At 39.6% G+C, this 23,172-nt stretch overlaps 1 pseudogene; it reads left to right on the top strand.

The window, feature by feature from the left end:
- The window catches only part of LOC110289056 (uncharacterized), a 38,307-nt pseudogene extending 21,457 nt beyond the window's left edge, over positions 1–16,850 (top strand).
- Positions 16,851–23,172: the final 6,322 nt, after the last annotated feature.

Below are 23,172 nucleotides of genomic sequence, written 5' to 3'. Positions count from 1 at the left end.
CAGCCTGGTCTCCAGAGTGAGTTCCAGGACAGCCAGGGCTATACAGGGCTATACCCTGTCTCGAAAAACCAAAAATAAAATAAAATAAAATAAAATAAAAGGAGCAGGATTATTTTCTACACTGTATTTCACTGAAGACATAAATACAGATATTATGGAGTCAGAGCACAAAGAATTCACAATCCCAATCCATTCCAAAACAATTTCTTTCACGAGAATAACCAAAATCAAAACCACAACAAAACTGCAGAACTTGCTAATCAGAGACAATCTCTTAGTTTTAGTACAACAAGCAGCTAAACACCATCTATAACTATAATATCTGCAGATATGCCAAGTTTTTCTGGTTTCTAAATGTACCATACGCAGGTTCAATATTGGTCGATTCACCAAAACCAAAAAACAAAAAACCTGTTTGTCTTATCTTATAGACTGTCCAAATCTATCTTTGGTGAAAGTATTCCATGGCCACTCTGTGCTCCCTGAGATTCGTGTTTACTTCTTCAGGTTAGTCCAGCCTTGAGTAGACTTTGAAGGTACAGATAGAACCAGAGGCTGCTGAACACCTCTTCTAAATGACTAACTCCTGACATGTATGATAGCAGCTCTCAATGTGATTGTTTAGCTCCTCCCAAAAGCAGATTCTTGCAGCCAATACTTAGAAGGTGGAGGAAGGCAAATCTCTGAATTCAAGGCCAGCCCAGTCTACAAAGTCAGTTCAAGGACAACTACTTAAAAATGTCATGCCTCAGAAAAACAAACAAACAAACAAAAAACAAGGGGAAACAAACAGAAGGTCCCAACTCAAGGAATGAAATCTAAAGATGTTTGGAGTCTCCTTCTGGCAACTTGGTCTTTATGCATGTTAATCAGTAAATGTGGTTCTCAGCAGGATGGGCATTTGACAATTATCATTGAAAAATTACAAAACAAAACCTTAGAATGAATCATAGCTGTCTGGTTACCGGTGACATAGCTCTACTTCTTTCCTGTACCTCCCTCCTGTCCTTTAGAGAAGTCCAAAGAAATGGCGGTTCAAATCACTTGATGTTCTTCCAGAGGATCTGGATTTGATTCCCAGTGAAAGACCCCCGGAGGGCAGACACTCACTCAAGCCTCGGGACAGCCGCGCACCCAAGAAGACACTGAGACCGAACTTAAGATGTAGAGAGTAAGATTTAATAAAGCGACAACAAGAAAGCACATAAAAAGCACATAAACCAGAGCTCTGGGGTCGAAACTCATACACCCAGCATGGTGTAGAGGAGAATCGACGCCCGGCCCAAATTTTTCACAGGCTTTTATAGGAAAAAGCCAGGGGAAAAGTACAAGTTTTACGTCACCAAGGGGTCGTGTCCTATATTTTGCCAATGTACTCGATCTTATTGGAATATTCTGGGGTAGTACCAGGAGGCCCTTGTCTCAAAAATGTTCTTGGAACAGTCCTCAGTTAGGAGGGGTAGGACTAGGTTTGTTCCAGGAGACCCTTATCTAAAAAATGTTCCTGGAACAGTTTTCATTTGGGAGGGGGTCGGACTCTGGGGTGAAGAGTTCAGGAATGTACTCTGGGGTGAAGAGTTCAGGAATGTACTCTGGGGTGAAGAGTTCAGGTGTCCAGTAATTTTCCTCTTTCACCAGTACCCATACAAAAGCTAATACCCACCTAGATAGGCAAAGCTCTCTTCAGGACTCTGCCCACACCTGACAACCTCGTGATCCACACACCCAAACTACAGGCAAAACATTTGTAGGCAAAGAAAACCCTGGGGGGTGGGGGGGGTGGGAGAAAAGGCCGGGCAGTGGTGGTGCATGCCTTTAATCCCAGCATTTGGGAGGCAGAGGCAGGCAGATTTATGAGTTCAAGGTCAGCCTAGTCTACAAAGTGAGTTCCAGGACAGCCAGGGCTATACAGAGAAACCCTGTCTCGAAAAAACCAAAAAAAGTATTTATTTTTCACTTATATGAGTATACTGTTGTTGTCTTCAGAAACACCAGAAGAGGGTGTTAGGTCCCATTACAGATGGCTGTGAGCCACCATGTGTTTGCTGGGAAGTGAACTCTGAAAGAGTCAGTGCTCTTAACCGCTGAATCATCTCTCCAACTCATGTCAAAAACAAACAAACAAACAAACAAAAAAACACAGGGAGATCCTGTCTTTAAAAAAAAGTAAAAGGCTACATACTGACTAAAGATCTTTAGCAGTGCATGCAGTTGCACTTTCCTCTTGTTTCTTTTCTTTCTTTTTTTTGGATTTTTCGAGACAAGGGTTTCCCTTTATAGCCCTGGCTGTCCTGGAACTCACTCTGTAGACCAGGCTGGCCTCGAACTCAGAAGTTCGCCTGCCTTTGACTCCCAAGTGCTGGGATCAAAGGCGTGCACCACCACTGCCTGGCGTAGTTGACTTTCTAAATAAAATGCATGTAGCTTTCCAAACATATTTACTTTTATTTTAGTTTTTAAAAGATTTATTACACGTACAGCATTCTGCCTGCAGGCCAGAAGAGGGCACCAGATCTCACTGTAGATGATTGTGAGCCACGGTGTGGTTCCTGGGAATTGAACTCAGGACCTCTGGAACAACTGCCAGTACTTTAGCCACAGAACCATTACTCCAGGACTATTACTGCTGTCCTAATCTCCTCGGTGTCTCCGGTTTATTTTCTCATGAATGTTATCTTGGCATGATAAGGTTTGATCTTACACTGCACTCAGAAGGGGCACACATCTGCAATGACATGTTCATTTTGGGTGTCACTTACTGAAAATTGTATTTGGTAATCAAAGATTTGTCTCTGTTTGTATTTATTCTGGAACTCTGTATGTAAACTAGGATGTTCTCCTCCCTGATATCTACCTGCTTCTGCCCTCCTACCTGAGTTCTTGAACTGACAGTGGGCCACCACCATGACACCACAAACAACTAAGTGCTTACTAGGGAATTTTATAAACTATGCTATTAGCTTAGATGATTCATGACATCTGACATGAATTTTAGCTGGATATTTCAAGACATTGTTCTATTGGACTAGATGGAAGTCACTGGCCTGAGTTGTCTAATGGCGTTCAGTGCCTTGGGTTGCCTAGCATTTTCATGAGTCTGAAAGTCCTGTGGACTTTTGCATGAATCTTACAGGAAATCAAGTGTCCATTTCCTTTAAAACTGAGGCTGGGTTGATTTTGAGAGAGGAGTCCTTGTGGTAAGGATGATTCAGGTCTCCTCCAATACTTGGAAATGACTCAGATGCACTAACTTCTTTCTTCCACAAGGTGGCAGCCCATACTTGGTCTCTATATCCTCATTTCATCAGGACAAGCACATAAACTACCTTTGGCTAGAAGGGGTTGCAATAACAACACTCGTCTGTTTCCCTATTTGTGGAGTGGCCACTCAGCCCTACTAAGTGGCCATCACTGTTTTTTGTTTTTGTTTTTCTGTTTTTTTTTAGAGACAGGGTTTCTCTGTATAGCCTAGGCTGTCCTGGACTCACTCTGTAGACCAGGCTGGCCTCAAACTCAGAAATCTGCCTGCCTCTGCCTAACAAGTGCTGGGATTAAAGATGTGCACCACCACTGCCTGGCCAGTGATCACTCTTATAGAAAGCATGCTGCTGTGGTCAGAATGGAGAAACGTGATATTTTAAGTTCTGTCACTAGTAGGAATTAAAAGTTGATATTGAGCCATATTCTATCGTACAATGCTCTATTGAAGGTTTTTATTGACACTTATTAATATAAAGGTATAAGAATAAAAAAGGCACTGATAACCCATTTTTATCTGCGGATAGCATAATAACATGTATGAAAACCACAAGGATATCAATAAAAAGGCTATTATCAGCATTAAGGAAAATTTTCAAGCTGATTGATCATTAAGTATTATACATGAATTGTATAAAAAAATCAAAGAAAAGCATATGCTAATGAATACTGAACAAAAAGACTGCATGTTTTCATTTTAATTTTGTTTCACTTGGTGTGTGTGTGTCCCTACATTCTATGCAGATGTATAAAAATATAAATGTCTTGATGACATGAACAAAGTAAAACTGTCCTGAGGGAGAAAGAGGTAAGAAAAGGAAGGATAATGCTATTGAGAGGCAGAGAAAGGCCCAATATACAGTACATACATATATGAAAATCACACACACACACACACACACACACACACTTACTTGTGCAATAACAGTAAGGTACTCCACAGATAAAAGAACTTGCTGTATAGTATGATTACCTGAATTCAATCCCTGGGACCCATGGTGGAAGCTAAGACCCGGAAGTTGTGACACATAAGTGCACAGACGCCCGCACATGCACTGAAAAAGAAAACTTTGAAAATTAAAAAGCATTTGCAGATGGAGGTACAGGCACTGGAAGTTGGAGATGAGGTACCCACAATGTTCAATTGCATGGAAAAACCCCAGATTGAGCTAAGATCATGTATTCTATTAAAGTGTGGCACGTTTAAAATTTTTTAATATGCAAGTATGCATGGCATTAATCACAACGGTATTAGGTTAAAATATCAAATTGCTGGTTCTTTAGCTTAGTTGAAGGAAGGAAAGAAACAATCCGAGAGAGAGAAAATAGAGAAACAAACTAAAAAAATTATGAAGGGAAACAGAAGGCATCCAAATTAAGACACAGAGTGAAAGAAAATGGGCTGGGGGTGCATACTTGAAGGAGGAAAACACTCTAGACCCTTTGCTTTGGTTTGAAGTTTATTTTGTCGAATATTAAAATGGCTATGCCAGGTTGCTTCCTAGGTTTATTTGCTTGGAGTATTTTTTCATCTACCCTAAGGTGATGTCTATCCTTGATGTTAAGGTGCATTTCTTAAGTGCAGCTGAAGGATACATCCTATTTAAACATCCCATCTGTTAGTCTGTGTTTTTTTACTGGGGAATTGAGACCATTGATGTTGAGAGTTATTTATGAACAATGATTGTCGATTCCTGTTATTTTGATTTTATTGTTGTGTTGTATGCATGCTTCCATATTTTGACTTTGCTGGTCTAGGATTATTTATTCCCTGCCTTTTCAGGGTAATAGTTAACCTTGCTAGATTGGGGTTTTCCTTCTAGCACCTTCTATAGAGCTAAATTTGTCGATAGATATTGCTTCAATTTTGTGTTATCATGTAATAACTTATTTCTTTCATCTATAGTGGTTGAAAGTTTCACTGAGCTTAGAAGTCTGGTCTAGCATTTGTGGTCTCTTAGTCTGCAGCACATCTGTCCAGGCTCTTGTGGCTTTTAGAGTCTCTATGGAGAATTAACATGTAATTCTAATAGGTCTGCCTTTAAATGTTACTTGGCCTTTTCCCCTTGCAGCTTTTAATATACTTTCCTTGTTCTCTATGTTTAGTGACTTAGGTAATACATGCCGAGGGGGCTTTCTTTTCTAGTCCAGTCTATTTCATAGTCTGAATGCTTCTTTTACTTTGTTAAGTCTCTTGTTCATGTTAAGGACATTTTTTTCTATAATTTTGTCAAGGATGTTTTCTTTGCTTTTGACCTGAATTTCTTCTCTTCCTTCCTCTACACTTTACTGTTCTTATATTTGTTATTTTTGTAGAAATATCCTATATTTCTTGGTTACTTTCTTCCAGGATTTTCTTTCTTTCTTCCTATCTTTTTCTTCCCCCTTCTCTCTTCTCTCTCTCTCTCTCTCTCTCTCTCTCTCTCTCTCTCTCTCTCTCTCTCTCTCTCTCGGATTTAACATTTTCCTTGATCTATTCCTTCTATCATCTCTTCAATGCCTGAGATTCTCCATCTGTTGTAGTCTGTTGTTAAGGTCTGCCTCTCAGGGATTTTTTGAGTTCCTACATTTTACACTTCCCAATCTCTCAGTTTAGGTTTTCTTTACTTATTCTGTTTTCACTTTCAGATCTTGAACTGTCTTTTATCCATTTCCTTCCACAGTTTGTGTTTTCACAATTTTTTTTATTTTTTTTCTTTAAGGACCTCTATCATATTGTAAGGACTGTCTTATGGTCTTTTTCATTCTTGTTCTTCAGCTATCTTGGAATATTCAGGGCCTTCTGTGATAGTGTTGATGGCTCTAATAGAGATTTTAATGTCCTAGCTGTTAATGGTTGTGTTTTTATGCTGGTGTGTAGGTATCTGGGATTGGGAAGATGTCAGGAGCCATAAAGGGACAAGCTAATAACTAGCAGGTGATCATCCTGAAATGGCTTGGTTCAGATTATTATATAATATGTGACAGGTGCTCACTTATTAAGCAAGGCTGTAAGGGATTAATTTTAGGAAAGATTCCTGCTATTAATATGCTTTTACTGTTATGATTAAACATATATATATATATATACATATATATATATATATATGATCTCTGCAGATCCACAAAGATGTACTGTCTTGTAATTATGCTATATAGATAAATAGATGATTTAAGTCTTTATGATGATTCTATAAGAATTCCTAAAATTATATGAGTGATCATTAAGCTCATTAATAGTGGGACTGCTATAAGGTCCCTTTTTTTAAAAGATTTATTTATTTATTATATGTAAGTACACTGTAGCTGTCTTCAGACACTCCAGAAGAGGAAGTCAGATCTCGTTACAGATGGTTATGAGCCACCATGTGGTTGCTGGGATTTGAACTCTGGACCTTCGGAAGAGCAGTTGGGTGCTCTTACCCACTGAGCCATCTCACCAGCCCTATAAGGTCCTTTCTGATAGTCAAAACTAGGATGAGAACTCTGCCAGTCTCCCAAGTGTCACCAGTTAATTGCTTTTAGTTAGTAACCAGACTTTCTCCTACTCAGAACACATTCCAAGAGGTTGTAAAACAATTAACAAAGGTCAAAATAAGGGAACTAATGATTTCTTACACGTGCTAGGACAGAAGATAAAATATTGATGGAGTTTATCTGTACAAAACTCCACTTATGGGTTGGAGAGATGGCTCAGCGGGGAAGAGCACTGACTGCTCTACTGAAGGTCCTGAGTTCAAATACCAGCAACCACATGGTGGCTCACAACCATCCATAATGAGATATGACGCCCTCTTCTGGTGGCTTTGAAGTCAGCTACAGTGTACTTATGTATAATAATAAATAAATCTTTAAAAAAAAAACTTCACAGCCGGGCGTGGTGGCGCACGCCTTTAATCCCAGCACTCGGGAGGCAGAGGCAGGTGGATTTCTGAGTTCGAGGCCAGCCTGGTCTACAAAGTGAGTGCCGGGACAGCCAGGGCTACACAGAGAAACCCTGTCTCGAAAAAAAACCAAAAAAAAACTTCACATATAACTTAGTTATTGTTTTAAACCTTCAGTAAACCTATGGAGCTGAGATAGGTGATGGATGTTTAGCTAGATAATCACTCCTAATGATTATGCTTTCAAACTTCTACTGCAATTTATGATTTGATTTTTTTGTGTGAACTTGTGATGAACTTTGTAACATGTGATCATGTATTCTGAAAGATGCTTAAGTGCTGAGGACAAAGAGAATAGTCAGAACTGTGGTGAGAGGAATGGAGGTGAGAAGAATTGATCTCAGAAGAAGTTTTTAGACAGGACACTATTTAGATAGAACTGAACTCAAGAAGAACTTTGAAGTATAGGCATAGCTTTCAGAGAAAAGGCATTGAGAGTAAGAGCATTGTTGTGGCTTCAGAGCAGGAGGAGAGAGCAAGAGTAGGAGAGCCGGGCTTGGTGGTGCACGCCTTTAATCCCAGCACTCAGGAGGCAGAGGCAGGCAAATTTCTGAGTTCGAGGCCAGCCTGGTCTGCAGAGTGAGTGCCAGGACAGCCAGGGCTACACAGAGAAACCCTGTCTCAAAAAAACCAAAACCAAACCAAAACAAAACAAAAAAAGAATAAAAGGAGAATGCAGAGTGGAATAACTTAGAAACTATAGGTAACATAAAAAACAAAACAAAACAAACAAACAAAAAAACCCCAAACAAAACAAACCTAAGAGAGCAATGAGTAGAATGCAGAGGGAAAGAGTAAAAAGAAGACGCTGCAGAAAGCAGAAGGAGCAGGCAGGATTCTCCTTATCGTGGGGCAGAACAGATTCCATGGTAAAGACAAGGCATGCTTAGTCTTATTAAAAGGGCAAAGCTTTTTTTCTTACAAACGTGGGTTTTAGTCATTTAGCATTAAACAGGTGGAAGCCTTTTGGAGCTCATTTTTCATCCAGAATGAGTGAGTACTTTCTGCACCAGTGCTGGTCTTTTGCTCCATATGCATATTTAAGTATGGACTTGTGTGTGTGTGTGTGTGTAATTGTGAGAATGTGTACATGTGTGTAAGTATGTAATTCTGAGAGTGCATGCAAGTTCGGCCCAACTGGTTTGAATGGATATGTATAAACGAGCATTATGAATCTGTATATGAACTTATATGAGATTATGCATATTCGCTTATGTAAAAGTTTTTCCTTCTGAGAGTGTTATTCTCTTCTCCTGGTTCAATAGAAATTTATTGCTCCAAACTTCCCTTTAGCCTGACAGAGGCATCTGGACAATAGGGAAAAGGCCCTAACCCTAACCCACCTGCTGTTTTAGGGTGAGGGTGCTAAGTGCCTGAGACTGCAATCTCTGGCCTCAGATGAACACAGAGGGCAGGTCAGCTACAATAGCATAGTAACTTAGACTTAGATAAGTTAATCAGATACATTAGCATAGTAACTTACAGAAGTAAAGTTTTTATTATTATAAAGCAACCAGAAATATGTCATAAGGCAAAGTCTTACCCAAACCTCGCTGGAGCTGGTCCCCCGGCAGTAAGATTGTAATTCTAGGTGCTGACATCTGGTTTTGTGTGGTAGAAAATATTTGATCTCAACCCAGGATTTCTACACATCCTCTGGCCATTTAGTTCCTGGATAAAGATCCATACAACCTTTATATTTATGATAAGCCTTAGTTAGCACAAGAGTTAGGCAGATAACTACTCTCTATATAGTATACATATTTCTCAGCCAATAATTCCATTATATAATTTGCCATGAATTTGTCTGGGCTGCTCTTAACTCTAATTAGACCACTACTTTAATTACTTTAATAGTCATTAATACATGCCCATTACTTTAATGTTCTTACTTCATGGTGGCTTCTCTTCTATTTATTTACCTTCTTCTATCTACCTCTGTCATGATCTCCTCCCATCCCCAGGCAGGGAACACCAGGAAATGCCTATCTCAACTCTGCCAAATTTTTGACTATAGGCACTTTTATTTGCAATTCAGAAATAACTTGCCGGGCGTGGTGGTGCACGCCTTTAGTCCTGGAACTTGGGAGGCAGAGGCAGGTGGATTTCTGAGTTCGAGGCCAGCCTGGTTAACAAAGTGAGTTCCGGGACAGCCAGGGCTATACAGAGAAACCCTGTCTAAAAAAAAAAAAAAAAAAAAACAACAACAACAACCCACAAACAAACAAACAAAACCAACAGAAATAACTTGGGGGCAATGTTACATAGTCACTTGGGTTTACATGCGGACTTTCTCATCTCTGGGACAACCAGGTCTGGGGGCCTGCACTTAACATTACACTATTATAATGTTATAAGCAAGCAAAGGATTATTGCCCCATTCCCTTAGGGTTGGGTGAATGGCTCTGGATATTTTTAGGAATTATAGATATGTTTAACTTTAAGGGATAGTTTGCAAATGTTGTAGCTGTGGACAGGGAGGAAACTAGAGAGCTTAGTCTCAGAGATTTCTACCTTTCCTTTCTTCTTCTCTATCCTTCTTTCTTAAGTAAAGTCAAAGGGATTGGAAGAGAAAAGGAGGAATATAGTAATATCATAGAAATTTGAATATTTGTCTAGAAGAATAGACAAATAGGAATAGGTTGTCAAGTTTACTCTTAAACAAAACATTGTATAGCCATAATCATACATTGATACAAATCTTTATAATTGATATAAAATTAAAGTTATAATTTCCTACATTGTTACAGAATTTGAAAATTGATACAGGATTAAGGTTTTCATTGGTATAAATTTGTATATAGATACAAAATTAGAAATTAATAATGTTACTCTTAGTTAAGCATTGTGGCTATGCAACTAATTTAAGAGTACAAGGCTTTGACCCAGTCCTTTTAATAGCTGTTATTACAAACTGTTTAGAATTATTAGTAACACAAGTTAAGGACCAGATAGCAAAGTCATGGTTATGTTAGATTGTGATTCAATTATAATGAAGTGTTTTCATTTTATTCAAATAGAATGGCTAAGAGTGGTTAAGGTTTAACCGTTCAGATATACTTTACATAGATAGGTAGTGTGACATTGAATAGTATTTCATTGTTAAGGATCATTTGACCATGAGATATGTCTGCTCCTGACAGCTCCCCCTTTATGGTTCAAAGAAGATATTGAGCATCTTTACCTACAGAAGAGGTTGCGTATCATGGCAAGGTAGCCATGGGAAACAAATTGCCTTTATCATCTGCAGACAAAATACTGCCCAAAACAGACAAACAGATGTGAGATAGTCGAATGGTAAGCTCTGCCAAGATAGGGTAAGCTAGTCCTGGTTCCTGCTTGATTTCCAGGTCTGACAGATGGTTCTGGGCCAAAAGGCTGAAGACAGATGCTACAACGTTATGAGAAATTAGGGGCTGTCCAGGTAGTTAAATGTCTCTACAAGCTGTTTAAGTTTTAGAAGCTATGTTTTGTGCTTCTTATATACTCAGGTGGTGTTTAATTCATTCTTGGATTCCTAACAGGATTGTAGACTAGTTATAGTCTCATTAAAAAAAACAAGTTGTTTAGTATTAAGAGATATGATATAGGATGAAAGGATGGTTTACAGATGGAAATGTAAACTAAAATCAAAACATAATTCTGGTATAGAATTGTAAACTATCTAAGTTAGGATAAATGGTAGAGTGCTTCATCATGTGTTTGACCGTGTGTGTGTGTGTGTGTGTGTGTGTGTGTGTGTGTGTATGTGTGTGTGAGTATGTGTGTGTGTGTGTATTTGACTGGTCAAACAAAGGCATTAGCCAAAGATTGGTCAGGGGAAGGAAAAGATAGGAGGAGAGATCTCAGAGGAGGGAGAAAGAGGGGGTGGAAGGAAGATGAAGCAGAATCAAATGGCCCAGAGAAGCCACAAGTAGCAAGGGGTCTCATAGCTGGGGAATAAATTAGTATAGTGATAGATATGCCCAATCTAGACATATAGCTTATAAGTTTAATAACCGGTTATGTGGGTTTTTTATACGGGATCATTGGGGTAAGAAATTACCACAACAACCCAGGGAGAGCCAGCTTGTGTTGGGTGTGGAACAAAGCAACAAACTGGACAAGGGAGATTAGTATAGGACGATAGATGGGATCCATGGGATGGGGACAGGGGAGAATGAGAGGCTACAGCAGGTGTTCTGTAGCAACACTAGATATGAGACTTAGGAATTTGATTTGCAGGAGCAGAAGGCAAAGTGAACATCTGCAGTTAGCGTACCTGCTTTCCTGCCTAGGGTATGATTTAGTGTTTTCTTTCTTTTGTTTTTGTTTTTTGTTTCCTGTTCATTTGTTTTTGTTTGTTTATTTGGTTTTTGAGACAGATTTTCTCTAGTGTATTAGTGTTTTCAAAAACAAATTGCTTGATTAAAATATCTGGGGTATGAGAAAGGACCACCCATTTTCTTAATTCTTTTGTTTGGAAATCAAGAAATTCAAATAAAACTTCTGAAGGGCCCTGTTACTCTCCACCCCCAGGGTTTCTGTGGGTACCTATGGATATTCTCGAACTCACTTTATTGATCAGAATGGCTTTCAACTCAGAGATCTGCCTGCCTCTGTCTCCCAAGTGCTGGGATTAGAGGCATGTGCCTGCACCCCAGGGTAGTGCCCTGAATAATTTTAAAAAGGAATGTCTTTCCAGGCTAAGGCACATTTTGATATGCATGCTGTGCAGACAGATGCAGGGAGTCATGAAGTCAGTCTGATCTAGCTGCCTTGAGAGGCATGTGTCATAGGATTTTCAAGTTAGGGTCCTTGGCTCCTCTGAAGTGCAAACTTAAGGGTTCCTTGGAAAGTCGGTTGTATTAGATGGTGTTTTTCTGGGGAAACCACATGAAGGAGTGTTTTCTTGAAGTGGAGACAAGTGAAAGACTAAGGCAGATTCATGAAGGGACATTTAGCTGAAGCAGACACAGGTCAAAGGATGCTCTGCTAAAGCAAGCATGTGAAAAGACACATGTTGAAGGATTCTTTGCTAAAGACAGGCATGTATTAGTCTGCTTTACATTGTGTAATTGAACTGCACTTGTTGGGGTTCCATAGAAAGAAATGCACCAAAAAACTTCTGGTGTTGTGCTTCAGTTTCTTGCTGCTTCCACAGACTTGGGCTGAGTGGCAGCGTGATGTCAGCTGAGTCAGTCACACATGCTGAGGCAAGACACATGGAGGACATGTGATGTTTGGAGTGCATAAACAGGGCTCAATGGACAGTGAAGGAGGCTGAGCTTGTTTTGCTTATAGAGCTAGCTGTGCATCACTTCTTGGTCTTGCATCTTCACTGATCTTCACTTCCATGAGAGAAGAACAGCAGAGAACTTCTCCGGGCATACCTCAGGGTCCCTCCTGCTGACTCACGCTGAGGCTGACAGCATGCCTGACTCTGCTAGGTAGTGCTGAAGGAAGATAAAATATTTTAACTTGTGAGTTGTCTAGGAACTCGACCAGACCTCACAGATCAACCGTGGCCGGGAGCAGCAACCTGGTTCACCGACGGGAGTAGCTTCGTGGTGGAAGGTAAGCACAGGGCAGGGGCAGCGGTAGTGGATGGAAAATCTATTATATGGTCCAGCAGTTTGCCCGAAGGAACTTCAGCCCAAAAAGCTGAACTTATTGCTCTAACACAAGCTTTGAGACTGGCAGAGGGCAAGGCTACCAACATCTACACAGATAGCCGATATGCTTTTGCCATGGCTCATGTCCATGGGGCAATCTACAGACAGCGTGGACTGTTAACCTCCGCAGGGAGAGACATCAAAAACAGAGAAAAGATTCTCATCCTGCTAGAGGCTGTCCACCTGCCTCTCAAGGTGGCGATCATCCACTGCCAAGAAAGAAAGAAAGAAAGAAAGAAAGAAAGAAAGAAAGAAAGAAAGAAAGAAAGAAAGAAAGAAAGAAAGAAAGAAAGAAGAGAGGGAGGGAGGGAGGGAGGGAGGAAAGGAAGGAAGGAAGGAAGGAAGGAAGGGAGAGAAAGAGAGAATTGAGGGAACACAGAAAACAAAGATTAAATAATATTTTCTTTTCTGTTTGAAAAATCTATTAGACAACATACTGAATTCCCCCAAAGGAGACTGTTTTGTGTGTAAAAAGTCCTTAACTGTGAACAGGCAGCGCAGTCTCAGAGTAGGCTGAGAGACATGACAGTTCCTGGGGTACAAGTGCCCTTTTTTAAGGTGTCACACTAATGCTATTCATAAGGAGAGTTGGTTTGAAAGTTCAGATTCACTCTAAATCTCAGACTTAATATGATTCTTTTCTTCTGCACAGTCATCTGAACAAAAGATGACTATTGATCCCAGACTGGAAAATGTTTTTGATGTTTATTGATCAAGTCTGTATGAGGGAAATTGTGATTGATAAATGGAAGACAGTGATGAATTATCACTTCTGGATAAAACAAAAGAGGCAATCATCACTAAGTAAGCATTACAATTACAAATTCATTAAGGTAAGTGAAAAATACACACACACACATATATATAGATATGAGTGAGGTGTTATTACATAAGAGGATGAACAAAAATTTTATCTTTCTAGTATTCTGATTTTATAGGAGTGTAATGTAATAAACACAAAATGATTCAGAATAACATATATTTTTAAATCATTGCTAGATTTTACATTAAAGTAGATTTAATAAGTTATTAAAATTTAAATGTGATATTTTTACCATTGTACATTTTAATAAAAATTAAAATCTGCAAGAATTTGACATCTGCTGAAGTCATGTCATGAAACAACACTCATTTTGTTATACTATTAAATCTATATGCTAATTTTCTCTATGAAGTGACAGAAAACAATGTACTGAATAAGATCATCAAGGAAAGAATAAATGTATAATGAATGCCCAAATGTGCATGTCCTAGTAATCCCATTTAATTAGGTGTAATAACATGTTAAAAAGACTGAGTAGATCTAGACCATGGAAGCTGTGCAAAGGTGTAAGAGCATACACATATTTTTCATAAGCTGCCTGCAACATTTATTAACTCAGCTTATTTTAGCTTTAAAAATTCTCACAAAATTAGTAGAAAAATTCTATTTATGGGAAATATTACAATTGGAGCCATTTAAACTCATTTCTTTTTTTTTCTTATGTTTGTTACTTTTTATTTTGTATTTTTTTTTTGTTTTTTGTTTTTTGTTTTTTTAATTTTTAATATTTTTATTACATATTTTCCTCAATTACATTTCCAATGCTATCCCAAAAGTCCCCAATAGCGCCCCCCACTTCCCTACCCACCCATTCCCATTCTTTTGGCCCTGGCATTCCCCTATATTGGGGCATATAAAGTTTGCAAGTCCAATGGGCCTCTCTTTCCAGTGATGGCCGACTAGGTCATCTTTCGATACATATGCAGCTAGAGACAAGAGCTCCGGGGTTCTGGTTAGTACATCATGTTGTTCCAACAATAGGGTTGCAGATCCCTTTAGCTCCTTGGGTACTTTCTCTAGCTTCTCCATTGGGAGCCCTGTGATACATCCAATAGCTGACTGTGAACATCCACTCCTGTGTTTGCTAGGCCCCGGCATCGTCTCACAAGAGACAGCTATATTTGGGTCCTTTCAGCAAAATCTTGCTAGTGTATGCAATGGTGTCAGCGTTTAGAAGCTGATTATGGGATGGATCCCTGGATACGGCAGTCTCTAAATGGTCCATCCTTTCATCACAGCTACGAACTTTGTCTCTGTAACTCCTTCCCTGGGTGTTTTGTTCCCAATTCTAAGAAGGTGCACAGTGTCCACACTTTGGTCTTCATTCTTCTTGAGTTTCATGTGTTTAGCAAATTTTATCTTATATCTTGGGTATCCTAAGTTTTGGGCTAATATCCACTTATCAGTGAATACATATTGTGTGAGTTCTTTTGTGATTGTGTTACTTCACTCAAGATGATGCCCTCTAGGTCCATCCATTTGGCTAGGAATTTCATAAATTCATTCTTTTTAATAGCTGAGTAGTACTCCATTGTGTAAATGTACCATAATTTCTGTATCCATTCCTCTGTTGTGGGACATCTGGGTTCTTTCCAGCTTCTGGCTATTATAAATAGGGCTGCTATGAACATAGTGGAGCATGTGTCCTTTTTACCGGTTGGGACATCTTCTGGATATATGCCCAGGAGAGGTATTGCTGGATCCTCCGGTAGTACTATGTCCAATTTTCTGAGGAACCGCCAGACTGATTTCCAGAGTGGTTGTACAAGCTTGCAATCCCACCAACAATGGAGGAGTGTTCTTCTTTCTCCACATCCTCGCCAGCATCTGCTGTCACCTGAATTTTTGATCTTAGCCATTCTGACTGGTGTGAGGTGGAATCTCAGGGTTGTTTTGATTTGCATTTCCCTGATGATTAAGGATGTTGAACATTTTTTCAGGTGCTTCTCTGCCATTCGGTATTCCTCAGGTGAGAATTCTTTGTTCAGTTCTGAGCCCCATTTTTTAATGGGGTTATTTGACTTTCTGGAGTCCACCTTCTTGAGTTCTTTATATATATTGGATATTAGTCCCTTATCTGATTTAGGATAGGTGAAGATCCTTTCCCAATCTGTTGGTGGTTTTTTTGTCTTATTGATGGTGTCTTTAGCCTTGCAGAAGCTTTGTAGTTTCATGAGGTCCCACTTGTCAATTCTTGATCTTACAGCACAAGCCATTACTGTTCTATTCAGGAATTTTTCCCCTGTGCCCATATCTTCAAGGCTTTCCCCCACTTTCTCCTCTATAAGTTTCAGTGTCTCTGTTAAACTCATTTCTACACTTGTGGTCAAGTCACTTTTTAAAGGTTTTATTTTAGGTCCACCTTAAATCTAATTAACTAGGAAAACATAAAGTCAGTCGGGAAACCTAGAGAGTTCTGAAGGCAGCTTGAATATCCTTAGAGCACTCTGAATTATCTTTTAACATCCTCTATTATGTTCTGAAGCCTCAGTAGTTCAGGTCATAAAATCTGGGACCCTGAATTCAGCTAACTGCATGGAGCTGGCCATCTAAGTTGTTTTATGTCTCTAGCTGGTTGAAACCCCATTTCAGTTCCCACCTCCAGAAGGAACACAATGAAATATAAGCTGTCTCTAAATTCAGTCTTTATCTAAAATTTAACCCTGCTTTGGAAGAAGTGTTCTCAGTACCTGGGGAAAAAAGGAGTCTTTGGGCAGCGGGGAGGTCTTTCAACCCACTCCAGTCGAGTCTATTAGCCCTGGCCCGCACCTAGCTTCCTTTTTATTCACACTTATTTTTTAGATGTCAGTCCTACATTACCGCAACAGTACACCCCAACCCTCACTAAGCCCTTCCACTCGCCTCTAGGCTCCCCTGTCAAAGTGCCTTTCTTCCCCATCAACAGTAAGGCAATCTGAACTCTGGTCACAGTCTGAGATCACTGGGAGCAGCTTGGTTCCTAAGTCCCTTACAGATTTCCCGCTGAAAGGTATCCCAGCACTGCAGACCAGGCACTCACCAGCTGCAGCAAGCCTGGGACTACAAGGAGAGGCAGCGGCCGGCCGCAAGCTCATCGTGCCAGCTGGCGCGATCTCAGGAGCTGAGCTCCCTCACCAGCATCTCGCGCATCTCCACTTCGTGCTGAAGGCTAAAGACATTGAGGACCCAGCGGCCAGTGGACAGAGAGCCTAGAAGGAGGGACGGGCAGGAGGTGTGGTTCGCGTGCCCAGAGCCTCTTTCAAGTGGTAGGAAAGCCGCAGAGCTGCAGGGCTTCAGTACACTCAGACTGCGCATTGACTCTGTCCTGAGCAGCTGTGGGGTCTGAGGATTTGAGGGTTTGGGAATCACTATCGCGACTGCCCGGACAGCTGGAGGCTCTGGTTCATGAGCTAGGCGCAGAGTTCTGCACAGACAGAGTGCTCCGCCCAGCATAGGAGCTGTTAGGGGTGCCTAGAGCAGGGCGCACAGAGACTCTGGCACTTGGTAGGGAGGCAAAAGGGTTCTCCCTGGATGAATGCAAGAATGCAAGGTGATGGCTCTCAGAAAATTTGTATGGAAGGTTACTCAGAGTTTTGGGGAGGCATGAGGGTCGAGGCATAGGGAGGAGTGAAGGGGATTTTATGAAAGGGAAGTGGCCTGAGCCACAGTCTCATAGGGGGAACCATAGCTTTCCTGGAGATTGAGAAATTCCCCTGTTGCTGAGAAGGCTAGCCAGATTTCTGGAGTTGGGTGCTTTTGGGAAGCTCAGGAGAGATCAAATTGTGCCAGTGGCAGGACAACCGAGGGTGCTTGGGAATGACCAGGTGTTTAGGAAGTCTGCAGAACTGTGAACTGTGACACTGTAATACCTACCCCAGGGCTAAGGGAGAGAAGACAGAAGAGAGGAAAACCATAAATAACCCAGTAGAAGGCAATCTTGGAAGCCCGGAAAGTCTGCAAACCTCAACAGTGGGCCACAACCTCTGTGTTTAAAAAGTCACCTTTGAGGGCTCCTTAAGCTTTAAGACGGAGTGGAAAAACTAAAGGCACAGTGTTCAATGGGTGAACATCTAAATACAATTCATTTTTGAACAAGTGTAAAATTTAGAGAGATTAAACGTCCAAAGCAACTGGAGTCCAGATGTACAGAGACAAATAACTCTTAAAAATGGAAAGTGGAGGCAGGGAAGTAGAGCTGCAACTGACAACCAAGCCCTAAAATCCAAAATACAACAAACAGAGCAGTTTGGGTTGCAGTTTTGGAGAGGAAAAAAGAAAGCAATAATGTTGTATTCCCCTTATCCTAGCATCCTGGACTCCAAAAATAGATAGATAGATAGATAGATAGATAGATAGATAGATAGATAGATAGATAGATAGATAAAATTCTTTTAGAGTATGGGCCCAAACCTGAGGCAAAGTAGCCCTGATTCCAGGTCTCTAAAGCAGGGGGATTGATAAGAAGAGGGCAAAGTCCTGTCCACACTCTCAGTGGATGTGCTAAGACTGTGCATAAGAGCAAGGACATTACTCCATAATGTTGTACAATTCTACTGTGATTTTGAAAGCATGTTGTTCCCAACACTATAGAGGGAGTGTTTCTCCATACAATTTCTTTCCATTGTGGAGAGAGACAGAGGCAAGTATATAACCATAGGACATGTCCTTTCTAAACATTTGTCAAGCCTGATTTTGGTGTTCCAAACACTTTGTGGGAGCTGATACACCTATGCTTGTCCTTAGATTTTCTTTGAAAGACTGTATCACTATTCTGTTGCTACCCCTAACAAAAGTATGCTTATTGATTCTAGAGTTTCATCATATTCTCTCTCTCTCTCTCTCTCTCTCTCTCTCTCTCTCTCTCTCTCTCTCTCTCTCTCTCTCTCTCTCTCTCTCTGTTGCTGAAAATTGAACCTGACATATGCTAGGCAGGCTCCCTACCACTATCCTGCATTACTAGCCCTAGAAAATTATTCTGACCTAGAAAGATAAATAAGATAATTTTAAACGTTGAAAGCTATTTCTAATGGTTAATTTTCTGGCACTGAATTTGGGGGTATATTTTTATTTTATTTACAGGCAACTGCACAAAAAGTAAAGGACTTAATGGAACAGATTGAACAAAGCAAATAAACTTCTTGAAGAAATAAAGCTGCAAGGGTAGGAGGACAAAACACTGACCAGATGCAGCCCCTTATTTGGAGTAAGTCATCAACTGCTTGAGCCTGGCTGATTCACCTGCAAAGCAAACGCGCTGTCCCTTCTTAACTTACCTTGTAATCCTGTACCACAAACTGTTTGTAGGAGGAATGTTTAAAACTTATACCCATCAATAGAAGTAAGCGTACCTTCTCTTAATTTATTTATATTTCTTAGAATGCTTCTCTCTTGTAGAAAAACTTTCAAATCAATTTAGAAGTAGAACCTAGAGTTGAATGTTATGTTTTAAAACCAAGTCTTCTCACAAATGGTGTATTATGGTGGGAGATGAATTCCAACATAGGAATTCCAGTATAGGAGAAGTATGTGGAAAAGAAACTGGAATGCTCATGCTATTGATTCTGATATTTCTGTATTTATTTATAAAGTGACTATTATTCCATAGGTTTCCCAAATTTACTTTATAAAGTATGAGAAAATAATAAATAGGGAGACAGGAATGAGGTGGGGATGAGAATGGAAAGTAAGGAGAGAAGGAAGAAGAAAAGACAAGAGAGAGAGGTAGAGAGGTAGAATAATTCTTCACCTTGCATCTGTTTCTCAAAAGACAGTAGCTTTATCAAGAAATATGCAATAAGTGAAGTACAGCTGTCAATACAGAAAGGAAGTGCAGCTGCTTAGCATAGTCAGTGGAAAGAGAGATCAATGTGACAACAGTGCATCATGAAAGAGACAACATGTTAGTGTCCCAACAACAATCAAGCTCTACATTAAGAAAAATGAGGAAGGCAGTTCCATGATCAGATAGGGGAGGGAAGCAAAACAGAAGTAAAATGACCTCAAAGTGCTGAGTTAAGGAGTAAACGGGAAATGCTGAGCAGGTGGAAGAAATGCATCAAGAAAAGGCAAGAGAAGTGTTTTGTAGGTTAGATGGTAGATATCTGGAAGGCCAAGCTAAACAGGCTAGGTAACATCTGCAGTGAGGCTGAAAACAGTAGTAAGGGGCATGAGGTCATGGTAAGCGGAAGCAAGTACCAAAGAAATGTGGAGTCAAGAACTGTACCTAGGAACAGTACACTGAGCTTAATGTTTTCATATGTAAGTTTTTCCTAACAAATTAAAAGATTTTTTAGTCATCATTTTGTCTCTTAATTAATCTAACAATTCGAGTATCACATCACTGAATTATCATTTTAAGAATGTTTGTCCCAGTTTAGGGATATAAACAGTCTTTTTATATAAACTAGTAGCAGAAGTTGAGCCAAACACATTTTGTCACTCCATGATTCTATTTTGGTTTTGAAAAATGTCATATTAATGGATAATCTCACAGCTTTGAGGTCAGGTTTTCCCACCCAGGCTTTTCTGTGGGGTCAGGGATTTTAGTTTGGTTTGGTTTGGTTTATGTACCTTTCCTCTGTACTTATTTTCTCATCATTTACTCTTCATTAATATCGATACCAGAAAGTGACAGAAAAATAATTTGCAGGCTTGCATTTCAGAGTTGTGATGGATATTAGATATTATTCAACTTTTTCATTTTGTATTTAAGGTGTCAGACTGTAAAGGTTATGTGACTTGCTTTAGGTCATCTTATGAGACACGAGCAAATCTGCCACTTGATTGAAGTCAGTGAGATGCACAGTGCATATGGCTCTTTCCAATTCATCATTCTACCTCAGGTATTATTCAATTCTCTGGCAGTTATAAATGTAGTGACCAATTATGCCTCTAGCTAATTAGAAATGTGAGGATTATCTATAGATGCTAAAAGCTATAGAATCTATATCATTATCAAGAAAAAGAGATTCCACTTTACCAAGTCTGAAGCATTGATTTGGCAATAATTTTCAAAGAGTCTAGAGGTCAGGAGAATGACATGATATAGAGAAGTGAAGCCTGGGATTTAAGAAGAGGGATGAAGATATTTTCAAGGATATTTTAGGGTGAAGATATTTTCAAGATATTTTAGGGGCAAAGATATTTTCAAGGCCTTTGGCTTCTTATGGTTTGGTAATAAAAAAAATGGTAGCCTCTTTGGTACCATTTTTAACTAAAATCCTTTTGAGACCCATTATTCTTGAGGAATTCAATATTCTTTACTACCAATTGAATAGAACATAATACTGTGTTGTATTAAATATTAACCCTGATGGCACAATAGGGTCACTGGGGCCTTTAAATGTTTCTGAGGTTAAGATTAAGCATCAGTGGCTTTAATCTATCAGAAACTTGGTCTTTACTTGTGGGAGCACAGCTTCTTCCCTCATTTCCTTCATCTTCTTTTCCCTATCAAATTGTGTGGTGGGATGCAGCTAGTACCTGGCACTTTAACAGAATGTCATTAGTATCTGCTTATATGCTTGGATCTGGAGAGCTTGTTATGAAGAGAACTAGGCAACATATTGAACATATTGGGATATAAGTAGAAGTAGAGAAGTTAGCAAGTTTCATGGCATGTCTGTGTTCAACATACAAACCAAACTAAAATATTCACATGTCCTCCCTTTGGTAGCCATACTGTCTGCATTATCTGTTCTTGTAGATGTTTTAGGGTAAAAGTGTGATGGCTTTAACTATGTCAATTATTAGCCTCCAGAAGGTAGCAAGAAGTAAAGGAAGGCATGTGCAGGCAGGCTGTGCCGGGCAGCACTCGCTGGGACTGGGCAGAAGCTTCTGGGGGTGCTAGCTGGTGCACATTTTCATCAAGCCAAGTAGGTTTTTTTATTTTTAAATTTGACACCATCTTACAATATATTATTGTATGTACTGTCCATCTACTAATACAGATGATTACTTAAGGGGTTAATAAACTTATCTTCTTGTACATCAAATATAGTGAATATTATTCCTGGTGTAATTTCTTAACACATTTTAGATATTGTTTCTTAAGTGCAGAGAAAACAGAGAACAGATATACACAGATGCCCAGTCTCTTGCAACCTGCATTTGATTGCCTGTGTCATACTGATAAGGTGCTCTTGTTGCAAATGCCCAAGTGTAACTCAACTTTAACATAAAGGATTTCATGATTAAGGTCAAAGGCTGAAGGGCATCTTAGGCCATTTGAGGCTATAAGTACATGAGTGTTAAGTCATGTACCCTAGAAAAGTAATAAAAAAAGAAAAAGCTTCACCTGAAGGTGGGCCTGAAGTTTTGGTAAGAAAATCTAGTTCTTAATCTTTACAGGAGTCTGTTTCTCCATTTAACACCACCAATTAAAACTCAAAAGAAATTTGAGATCTACTCTTTAGTTTTATCTTTTTAAGAGGCCATTTTCAATTAATATGCACTTTCTTTGCCCAAGTGTCCCCAATTTTTTTCTTTGCTAGGTCTTTGAGGACACACTCCTTAGATACACACATTAAGCTTTAAAATATACTTTGATGAACTGAAGTTGTACCACATCGAAGGATGATGGTTCAGCATCACAGGGAAATGCTATTGTGTTTTACCTTGAAAGGAATGTGAAATTACTCCTCATCACTTGTCAGAACATAGCAGCAGCTACACACAGTAGTACATTTAACTATATCAAAGTGCTGTCTACCATCTTTGGATAATTGGGATGCAGTTTTTTCCCCACAATTAGGCTTTTATTTATTAAAGAAGTATGTTTTGTAGCATATGTGACTTTTAGAAATGTTTCCTACAGTCTTATGAATAAGGACAATAAGTTGTTTTGTTTACATTTGCATCCATTCTTTAAAATATTGTTGGCACCTTCACTCATTCATTGCTCTGCTTTGTGATCCTTTTGAACTGTGGCATTATTAGTCAAGATCTATTTTCATGTTCCTGCTTCCTAATAGAAACTCTGTTAGGAAACAAGTGGGCTGAATGTTCAGGCTTACATTTAGAGGCACCTAGGATTTGATATTTTAAAATCTCACTTTCTGTTTTTCTCGTGTGCTGATCAAAAATGAGCTGTCTAATGTTTCCTTGGCAGCATAGTAATCACACTAATGCCTCTCTCCACTTTTTGGAATATCCATACTGCTATCTACTGGCCAATGGAAGCATTGCTTTCTACAGGGAGCATCGTGTTTGTTTTACTGTTGTTGTTTGGTTGGTTTTTGGTTTTTGGTTTTGTTGGTGGTGGTGGTAGTGGAGTGGTGCTTTGTTGTTTCTGTTATTTTGTGTGTTTGCTTGTTAAAGTATAATTACATCTCCCCTCCGTTTTGTTGTGACACTATTCCTGGGAAAATATGAACAAACGTGTACCCACTTCAGATAGGGAGCTGATTGATGACTGAGCTAAGTACAAATACCAATTTGTTGAAGCAATGAGTTTTTGTGGGCTTACTTAAAGGAGTATGGGTGAGGGATTACTTACAGCAGCAGGAATAACTCACAGAAAACTGCATCATTAAAG

The sequence above is a fragment of the Mus caroli genome, unplaced genomic scaffold, assembly GCF_978045245.1.
Source record: "Mus caroli unplaced genomic scaffold, Mus_caroli_1 scaffold_2, whole genome shotgun sequence".
Classification (NCBI taxonomy): Eukaryota; Metazoa; Chordata; class Mammalia; order Rodentia; family Muridae; genus Mus; species Mus caroli.
Note: the sequence above shows the minus strand (reverse complement) of the source record. Positions and strands in the feature narration are given on the sequence as shown.